Raw genomic sequence first — 11,653 nt, forward strand, 5'->3', positions numbered from 1 at the left:
TCACTTTTCTGAGTCCATGTTTGTTACACAGCTACAAATAAAGGTTGCAAATGACCCAGAATGCGGTAGCAAGACAGGTTTTTTACAAACCAAAGAGAGCACATGTCACACCTAGATTTATTGCATTGGCTGCCAATATCTGCTTGCATCAAATTCAAAGCTCTCACGTTTGCAACCACAAGCAAAAATCTCTTCTATATTAAGTTGATCAAATGTCCTTGTTTTCCGGGTACAGTCCCATTTTTTTTTTTGGTGTTCCATCCTCCACAAACCCACAACAATAAAAGACCAAAGATTCAAAAAGGTTTTGCCCCCATTTAATAGATGAATTTATAGATAATAACAAATAATATTTCAGTGATACAGTCGTGTTGAAAAATAATGTGCAGTGTCAATAACCTGATAAACCACTGTTATTGGTAGTAACAAAAAAAAATAGAGCCATTGGTAATGATATCCACACTACTGTTTCTGAGTTACACACTCATTTATTGTAAATGGCATGATCAAAATAATAGCAGTGTTAAGTTTAACTCATTCCCCGCCAGCCTTTTTTTTAAAAAGTTGCCCGCCAGCATTTTTTGTGATTTTCACAAAAGTTTCACAAAATGCCTACCAGGAACATTTTCTTCTATAAATATATAAACATACAAATGTATCAGACCCTCTGCTTTCAACAAACAAAACAGCAAAAAACGTTTCATCCTATTTGACCTTTTTACAGTGTTATATGATATTAATATGTTTACGCAACTGAAAAAAGGTCATATGTCAGAGCATGTCTCAAAACACCCTCAGACCCCAGAGGGCTAAATGTCAATGACATCAATGTCACAACAGTGATTTTAGTCAATTCCTCTGTAATCTATGCAGGGATGCAAGGAGTACTTTTCTTTAAGAGGAGAATTGAATTGGATAACTTCTTACTGAAGACTAGGGCTGTGACGGATCACAAAACTCATGGTTCGAATCACATTATGGTTTTTGAGTCATGGATCGTCTCATTTTTCGGATCAGCAAAAAAATGGGTGGAAAAAATCTTATAACAAATAAAGACATTACAAACATTGAAATAAGAACAAATTTGCACATTAAATAAGGTCTAAAATTAGCATTAGGTACAGAAATCGAATCAAATGACTAATTACAATTAGTCTTTACTGTATGAATTATTAAAAACTTATTTCTGTTATTTTTTTTTTGCTTGTTAGCTGTACATATTGTCACACAGCAGCTTTTAGGCAGAAATGACAAGGAGGCGGCCTCTCGCAAAACAAAGTCAATGGAGACGGTTGGATTGTTTTCTCCCCCGGTGGGCATGGCTTTCAGGTTATGACGCACTGCGCTCTGTCTCTATTGAAACACTTTATATCCAAATGTCAAAAAACTTACTAAAATCAATGAACAGCATTAATAAAGCATCATTCTTACAGATCATTAACTAAAAAAAGTTGGTTTAGGGTTTAGTTACTCTTTAAGTTTTAAAGCGACCAGTACGCATAATGAGAGAAGAGTTTGGTTTGTACAGCCCACTCAACCTCTGTGGCACCCTCAGTATTGGACGTAGAGTTTGGGAATGGCTGAATATGTATGTTTGCGTGTGTGGTGAGAGTCCTTTTATAGTGAAAGGTGATTGGAGACAGCTGGTGGTGATCAATAATATTGGCTGCTTCCGAAAACTTAAGCGCCGGTCACATAAGACCAGGGGTCTTAAACTTAAAATGGCTTGGGGCCTTTTCTGAGATGGACATCTTTTCAGAGGACCGCAGAGCTATTTTACATAAAAAACACAATAATTCTGTATTTGTGCATTTAAATTCTATTATTTAACATATAATAAAACTTATTATTATAAACATGTTATTTTATAACAGTAAGTAAATCTTTTCTTAACCTTATCTTAAATAACTTCTATTAAAACCTTGCACTAAACTGACAAATTCAATTCCTGAAAACTTTTATGAACTATTATACCCTACATCTTTATCCATGTTTCTGTTTTATTTTGAATTTGTTTTAAGTCACCGTGCTGACTTATGTTCCATCTCTGTAAAAATTCATATTACTGCTCTATGTGTAATAGCATCATAATGATATATTAGATATACTTCATTATACACCAGTGGTGGCCGGTGACTTTTTTTTCAAGGGTGCATGATGCGAAGCAAGTATGTTTCCCGTTATGTTTGTGGTTCTTCATTTCAAAATATGTGTTCGGCACGTCAAGTGAACCTATGTGCATCACGTGTCTTGTCAGAATAAGTTCCTGCTGCAAAACTTGAGTAAAGGGTTTATGATAAAAGGGAAGCTCGCGTTTGCCAGATACTCGCATAATCTCATGCGTAATCAGAGTTTACTGTTAAGTGAGTGTCTTGCAGATATTTTGTGAACGTGAGCGTCTGGCTGCGTTTACATTTTGCATTAACATGCGATCTCGGTGATCCGTTCACGCAGATCCGATCATTCGTATATCAGGACACGGCGCGTTTACATTTGTCACATAAATGTGGCTTCTGTATCTGGATGTGTGATCGGATCCCGTGCGGGGAGACGCGCACTGGGTGGATAGCTGTCAATCAAAATGGGTACATCTGTCTTTAGCCACATGATTTAGGGTTTTCGCGCTAACCGCAATCCCGTATTGTACAGTGCTACTTAACAACAGAGAATAACTAGCAACCCCAACAACCGTGATGTCCACATTTTAAGCGTTATATTTTTTAGCTTTAAAAGCCTTATCTTTAAAAGCCTTATAGCGTCCGCACCGCGGATGAATGTCCTGTTTAACTTTACCTGAACTTGACTTTCACCCGCATGCTTTAAATCAACAACAAAATCCGTGTGAAACATGACCGACTCCACTGTTTTATTCTGCCCTAATAACGGGCTTTTGCCTCTGCCTAAACTTATATGTATATTTATATTTTAACCATAAACTGATGTTAGTTATGTTTCCTGGTAATTTAAATATGATTTAATTAAAAGAGCTAACAATTTCCTGTTCATAGTGCGTAAGAAGTAATGTAATTTACAAACACATAAGTAACCTTGCATAAAACCAACACTGAATAAATGTATTTGGCTAATGTTATTATGGTTTGTACGTGTTTTAAAGTAACTTAAAATGTGTTAAATGAGACAGAAACAGCCGATTGACCAGAAACAAGCGCAACATTCACGTTGATATGTCGCCATGGAAACTCAAACATTATAACGACGTTCCTGAATTCTGCTATTAAATATTAAATCTCTCTATGAATAGGAACATATGACATATGTCTGAATAACTTAAATACAGTCAGCAGTGTTAAAATGCTTTTGAATATCGATTTATTAAGATACTTTTAAGCGTAGCTTTCATTGCTCCACAAATATGAATGTATGCGTCTCTCACCTGCGCTCCATGACCTAACGTCCTTTATTTTTGACAGCTGTCAGTGAGATGAGATGATAGTGGGCGGGGTTTTTTGTGACGTTGACCTGTAAATGCAGATACGATGGCTGGATTGCGTTTACATTACACTGAGATCCGATCACAAAGCGTCCTCGACTACCTCTGCATCAGGACACACAGATCGGATAACATTCCGATCACAGACGCGTTTACACTTGTCTTTTCAATGTGTATGTGGACAACATCCGGATACAGGTCGCATGTTAATGCCAAGTGTAAACGCAGCCTCTCTTTTATTATAAACGGTTTCAATGCATGTGCAGCAGGCACTTATTTTGACAAAACACCTGATACACATGGTTCAATTCAATTCAATTTTATTTATATAGCGCTTTTCACAATTGGTAATTGTTTCAAAGCAGCTTTACATTAATAGAAGCAGTGAAAAGCACAGAAAATCGACACTCCAAACACATATTTTTAATTTGTGCCCCTTGGAAGAGCAGTCACGAGCCGCCACTGTTATACACACATACTGAGATGAGTGAGCTACTTTTATCTTTTTCACGTTTTTATCTTTTTATAACCTGGGCACCTGATGGCCTTTTCTTTATCCGTAGTTTAATATGTGTTGCACTACATCTCCTAATTCTTCTGAGGTGTGTTGCCAATGGAAGCTGTGACTTGAACTAACAAACCCCGCCGCAGCTCTTCTCTGAGTAACAGCTGAGTTACAGCTCTTGTTTGAACGAACACTCCAAAGTCATCTGATCACGCATTCCGTTTTCCGTCACGGAGAGTGTGGCTCATGGTTGCGTATAGCAACAGAAGACGCACAACCTCATAAGCACTTTTGAAAGAACAAAGAAGCGCCTTGACTCGTGTTTAACACACGTTTTTAGACCACTGCACTAGAGTTTCACTGACTTTCATTTATACGCAATGTTTCAGACCGGAAATGCAAGCTCGTGCTGCAAATTCATATAATGTTGTGACCAGTACAAAACTGGTATGTCATTGCGTGGCCTTTCTCTCTACTAAAACGCACAAATGGATGGAAGTCAAGGATCATATTGATGAGCTGCTCCCTAAACAATGTCCGACAAATATTTGCATGCTCAAAGTCTAGTGTGAAAGCAGCTTAAGGCAGCTGACTTGTTGCCTCGCTGCCTCATGAGGCTATGACTTTGGTGGCATCAAGGCAGCTCTGGGAAACATATTCGGACAGCCTTCATAGACAGCGTAACAAAATTACTAATTCCATATTTGAAAACTACAGCCCTGGTGAATGGGAACATTGCAGCAGAGCAGGTTGCGGAGCCTTGCGATCCCATGACATTTTACAATTAAGGGTTTTTTGCAACGTTAATGCATGCACTTTCCATAAAGCACACACTTACATTTTTCATCTTTTTCTTAAAATACATTTTATATTAAAAGTTAAATTTTATTGGGAACAAAGAGATTTCTACTATTCCTTTTATGGGTTTTTTTGTGATATACATGTTAACATTTTATTTTATTTTTCAGAAACATTTAAAGGGACACCCATTTGCATTAAGCTTTGTATAGTCAGAACCCCAGTCATGTTTTTGAATGGTCTTGCATCATTTCCTCAGTTTCTGCTGAGACAGGAGAAATACAGATTTCAGTGTTGCACTTCCTTCTTTCAATGATGTAAAAATCATCATTTTGCATCATTGAAAGAAGCAAGTCCAATATCTTTGTTGAGGGGGTGAGCCTACAAACCCCTTTTCTCTGTCAAATAAGCACCAAATTCTAAATGTATGTTACATTTCGACTACAAATATGACACACTTTCAATAAAGATTAATGTTTCTATGGGTGAAATGCTCCTTTAAGGTTTGACCTTTGTTATATTCAAAGAGTTCAACGAAACACTCTCTGAAGCTCTGGAAGTTTGAAATGTTTTGTCTTATACATTTTAGGAGCAACAGATGACAATAAAGTCCTTTATATGGAAAAAGAACTTAAATTTGAATACAGTGAATTTGGAAAAGTTTTTGTATTGAGCAACCAAAAAAAAAAAAAAGGTTATTGGTATTGAAACCATGGCTGCCACAAAACAAAAACATGGTTAATTTTGTAATTTTGTTTCTTTTGTTAGCAAGCTTTCTGATTCACCAAAGTTCTTTAAGGTGAAAAAAGGTTATTCAGATTATAAAATTGTATGAAGAAAATGAGGAACCAAAAAAGGTTGTGAAGAACCTTTAAAACTCCTTTATTAAAAGTGCAGCAAGTCTGCAATGCATGTGGGTCCTAATCCATGAAGTAATTTATAAATGAGTAATAATACTATAAAGTCTACTGTAAATTTAACAGGAGGCCAGTGTAAGGACTGGAGTGTTGTGCTCAGGTATTTTGATTCTGGTCAGAATTCTGTTCTGTATGAGCTGCGGATGTCTTGTTTGAACAACCCACAAAACCAATCTTAAATTTTCCTTTTATAGGCAAGATGATTAAAAAGGTGTTTTTCAATCAGCTGAACATATTATTGGTCTTAAATGACTATCTGGACCATTTTCAATCTGGTTTCTATCAGCATCACAGCACAGAGACAGTGCTCGTATAACATTAAACTCTGATTCCGGTAAATTATCAGTGCTGGTGCCACTAGATCTCATTGCTGCCTTTGACAAAAGACACAAAATAAATCTGAAATCTTAGCGTAATTTTAATCTGACCTTAAGTTCAGTTGCAATGTCAAAGTGATAAACAAATCAGCATATTATCATCTCAGAAAATTGCCAAAATCAGATGTTTTGTCTCAAGACAGGACTTGGAGAAACTTCTTCATGCTTTCATCACCAGCAGGGTGGATTATTGCAATAGACTCCTTACTGGGATGCCCAAAAAGACCATTAGACAGCTACAGCTCATTCAGAATGCTGCTGCCAGAATTCTGACCAAAATTCTTTTACTCGTTTATAAATCCTCAAGTCCTTACACTGGCTTCCTGTTACATTAAGTATTGTTACTCGTTTATAAATCACTTCATGGCTTAGGACCCAAGTACATGACAGATATGCTAAATGAAAATAAACCTAACAGATTACTCAGATCATTAGGATCCGGTCAGTTTGAAATACAAAGGGTTCACTCAAAACAAGGTGCATCAGCATTTTGTTATTATGCCACCTGTAGCTGGAATCAGCTTTCAGAAGAGATCAGATGTGCTTCAACAGTAAACACTTTTAAATCTAGATTAAAATCACATCTGTTTAACTCTGCATTTACTGAATGAGCACTGTGCTGATTGACACTGACTGCACTTTTAAATTCAAATCACTTTAATTCCTTTTTGATTCATGCTCTGTGCTGCCGTTGTGTTTCTCCAAGGTGCTTTACATCTGCCAGTGACCTTTACTTGAACTATACCATCAATTTCCCTTTTAACTTTTAATCAAGTTAAAGGTCCCATTTTCCTGAGTTTTTGAAGTTATAATTGTGTTTATGGTGCCTAATATAACATGTGTTTATGTTTTGTGTGTAAAAAAACACAGTATTTTTCAAACAATTTACTTATCTCTATAGCGCTGTTCTCACTGTCAATCACCAATTAGGAAGATGCATCGAAAGGCATCTTTGAATAAAGCAGCTATTCCTCCACCTCTTCCCACAGCTCTACAGACACTTAAAAAAGTAAAGTTGGGTGGGGCTCATCTTGTTAGTCCAGTTAGTTAGTGGCGATGAGATCATTAACTAAATAAATGATTTGTTCTTTAGTGAACAGATGTTCAAAGTCCTTACTTAACTGGTTTTGGCCCTGTCAATCTCAGAATGATGTCTAATAGGCAGTAGATCGAATAGGAGCCTTACGGCGCATTCACACAGGGCGTAAGCGTTGACGCTTCCCATTCACTTTTAATGGGTGATGTCAAGCGTTGGCGAACTGAATTGTGGATCCATCGGCGTTGCGTCACTGCCGTTGCTCGCGGCAGAAGTTGAAAATTTCTCAACTTTTCAAGTGCCAACGAGTGCGTCAGCCAATCAGATCGCCTTATGCAAATTTCCCTTGGGGAATAATAAAGTTTATCAAATTAATCATTCAAAATAACCTAGTGCAGAGTCAACCAATTACATTTATGCAAGACCATGCGGCCACTGTGATTGCTGTTGGCCATGCTTCAGACACACCTTCTGTCAAGCACTAACGTTTACACCCCATTTGAATATACCGTCTTTCTAACACTTATCAAGATAGGGAAAGCTAAAAGGACATTGAGCTCCTGCTTGTTTGGTAAACATTTTTGATTGTCTCTGCTATTGTAGCAGGATCCCAACACATATCAGTTAGCAGATGACGCCTGTGTGATACCTGACGTTGAGGCAGAAGACAGAGTGCTCTCTCAGATGGAGGAGGGGGTGAGTCCAGAGGCTTGGTGGTGGTGAAGCACGTTTATTCGTGGTTGATATTTGGGGACTCACAACAATATAGTGAGAGAGCTTTGTTCCAGCAAATATCAGTTTGTATATTTCCTCTGAAAAGCACAGAAGTTTTGATGTTGGAGAGAGGGAGAGAGAGTGTGATGACATCAGCTGTGATTCTGGGGTTCCTGGAGGCTGAAGAGTGTAATCTTGTCTTTCCTGGTTGTTATCCACAGAAACGTCCTTGGGTGTTGATTCAACAATCCAGCTGTAGCGAGGTCTGTGGGCAGGGCTCAGCCTGAGCTGTGTCCGTGAACAGTAGTTGTTGTGGCTGCAGAGTTTTATCCTTGTCATCTGTATCCCGGCCAGGTGTATGTGTGACTTTCAAGTGTGGATGCAAAAATCTATGGCAACGTTACATTGATTTAAACAGTTTTTGACGTGGAAAGGTGCTTAGCAATGTTTGACCAATTGCTGCAGGTTTTTTGTAAAACAAGCCATTCTTTCATTGACAGGTGTTTTTTTATACAGTCATGGCCAAAAGTATTGGCACACCTGGTTCATATGAGCAAAGAAAACTATAAAAAAAGAATCCTCAATGTTTCTTCTTTTAAGCTTTAATTTTAAAAACACAAAAATATGATGTTAAACAATTGAAAGTGTGTGTGTGTGTGGGTTACAATTATGAAATAAATGTTTTTCTCTAAGACGCACTGGACACAATTATTGGCACCCCTAGACTTTTTTATGATAAATAATATCTATATTAACATTGATATTAACATTTTCAAAGCAAACCATGGTGACTAGAAACATGATGTAGTCCAGTCATGGCCTCCTGTTTCACGAGCAAATAAATATTAAGTATCACAAACCCCAAGTCTCAATCGGTCATCACAGTGGATAAAACCAAAGACTATAGTTCTGATGTGCAGCAAAAAAAGAGGACGTGTGTCTATATCATCTTAATGCTCAGAAAGAAGAATAATTTGAGTGGACAAAGACTCTCCAAGGATCACAGATGGAGACCTTAAAAAATCTGTTGAATCTTGGGGTCAGAAAGCTTTAAAAAAATAAAAATAAAGGAAAACAGCACCTCCATAACCACAAGTTGTTTGGGACATAGTTTAAGAAATCCTCTGCTCTCATGCAAAAACAAACTCCATATGAAACATAAAAGATGGCTTTGGTGCACAGGGATTTAAAAGTTCTCTCCTGTATGTCTACAGTTAAATAAACCACCAGACCTTAATTGTTTCCAACCTAAGTTTGTAACAGAGGTCCTGGACATCTTATTAGGATGCATTGCATCATAGACTATATCAGATAGCAACAGATTGAAAAGTCAAAACCTGACTTGCTCTGCAAGAAACGTCATAATGGGTTGTGATTCAATATTTTTTTCAAGACATTGGAGAAAATAAATTTTAAAAAAATATATATTTAATTGTTGACTAAGTTAATACATTTATTTTACATGATTTATTTATATTAGTTTCATTCTGCATAAGAACGAAAGGGGGCACTTTGTGCAAAATTAGATTTTTTTCATGTTATATCTAGTGTATAGGCTACTGCTAATAAAAAATTCAAATAAAGTTTGTTGTCAGTATTGTATGCCGAATTAACCACAATAAGCGCAAAAAATTTTTTTTTTAATTAAAATTAATAACACTAACAATATTCTTTGCTGCACGTTGTTGGTTAATTTTTTATACTAACTAAACTAAAGCTTGATAGCACACGTACATCTCGGAGACGTCTATTTGATGTCTGCGTTTACATGTATTTTTTTGATTGTTTGCCGACGTTAAAGATGTTATATAGGCATATTGAAGATGTCTGCATGATTCTTTGGATTTAAAAAAAATATAAAAAATAAAAATGATTCTTTGGATTTAGATTGTATGTAAAACAGCTCTTTTTTTAGGTATGTGACAAAAAAATATAAATACTAGAAAATTCATATATAATTATAACCATATGATAGATAATAAAAAGAACTTTAACATGGTTTTTAAATTATTAAAATCGGATAATTATTAAGAAAGTTATGGAATTTTTTATCTCGAAAATTAGGGGGCATTTTGTACCCAATTAAAACAATAAAACTATGAAAAACTGTGACCTCTTCCGCTTGACCAAACACTTTAAAATATCATAACTTCCTCATTTCTTGGTCTATTTGCATAATTCAAACACCACATTGTATGTAATTAAAAGCCCAACAAGATTAAGATGACAAGTTTTTAAAAGATATATAAAAATGTTATTATTTTTGATTAACCACTAATTAATGAAACCCAGAGCATCAATCCACGCATATCTTTCCATATGAAATCAAAGCCCTCTCAAATAAAATTGCTTTATTTTTATATATTAAAGAAACATTTAATTGTTTCTTTAATATTTCTTAATTGACTAATAATGCTGGCGAGCAATTTAAATGGTCAGATATCATTAATTGATGATTATGTTATTTATCACTCATAAATCAATAAATGCATGCATGTTGCATGCATGTATTTATTTATATGTTTGACAAAATTATGCCAATAATGTAATCTAGAGACTCTAATCCTTCGTTCTGTATGATTACTTTGAAAGATACTGCACGGATTGATGAAAACGGAGAAGTTTTGGAAGCCAATATGATTGAAAGGGCGATTCTGCTTTTGACAACAACGTCACTTGCGGATCTTAAAAAAGCACATGCGAATGTTACAATCAATCCCAAACTTCACCTAATTCAAGTTAAATGTATATTCTATCAAAAGTATTTGGTTTGAAACAAAAAATACTCGCCTTCATAGAGGATTTCAATGTCAAACACGAGAGAAATTTTGCTTCGCTTATAACTTTCTTCTTACGACAGCTGTCTTGGAAATTCGAACGTGAGAATCAACGTGAGGAAGTAATTTATGTCACTAGTATATGGGCTTTAGAGGTATTCACAAAGCAAAGATATGATAGATTTCCTAAGTCACCAACGTGTCTGGCGCTGAATACCTGCTGGGAACACAGCCGTGGGAACAAAGCGCTCGTGCGTATTACGTCATTTTGTCACATACCCAGCCCCGCCGCTCCCATAACGCGCATCACGCGCTGTGCGTAGGGCACCAGGTGCTGAGAGGGCACCAAAACAATAGCCTAATGAAGAAAAAATTATAATGCTGATAGAATTTCATTAGCCTATAGAAATATTATTAGGCACTTTTTATCCATGTAAATGTTACAAAAAAGGGGGGACGAGATAATTTAATTGCGCTAGTATAGAAAGTATGCCCCCCAGCCTTTGATGGTCCGTGCCGGTTGATCGCGCGGGCGCCTGACGAAGTTTGACAGAGACCGTTTCTCAATCTGAAGGCTGCAGCCTCCAGAGGTCGCATTTCTAGGCTGCATACATCATCAAAACGTTCTTATTTCGTAATATTAACGATTATGAAGTTGACTATTATTCTTAGTTAATCGTAAATTGTTTAAATATGCTTATGACTTGCTAATGTAATGTTCAGTTAACTAAAATAAACCAGGCTTGATGACGTATGCAGCCTGCATATGAGACCTCGCGCAGGTTGCAGCTTTCGGATTGAGAAACGGCCAGACAGTAGGCAACTTTTGGAAATGGCCCGAAAAGACAGCAGGGGTCAGGATCGGAAAAAAGAAAAAAGATGAAACTGCGGGATGATGCCCGTGCATCACTTGCAGGTAAGTCCATCATGTTTAATTCCAAAATAAGGGAAATGCGCATGGGCTGCAGCTGCTGCTAATCGTAATGCGCCTCGAACTTGCGGTGCTGATATTAATGTTAGCAAACTATGTTGTTATAAGATAACTTCAGTGCAAGCTAAATTTAGATTTTACTGTAAA

This window comes from Paramisgurnus dabryanus, chromosome 18 (genome assembly GCF_030506205.2).
Source record: "Paramisgurnus dabryanus chromosome 18, PD_genome_1.1, whole genome shotgun sequence".
Taxonomy (NCBI): Eukaryota; Metazoa; Chordata; class Actinopteri; order Cypriniformes; family Cobitidae; genus Paramisgurnus; species Paramisgurnus dabryanus.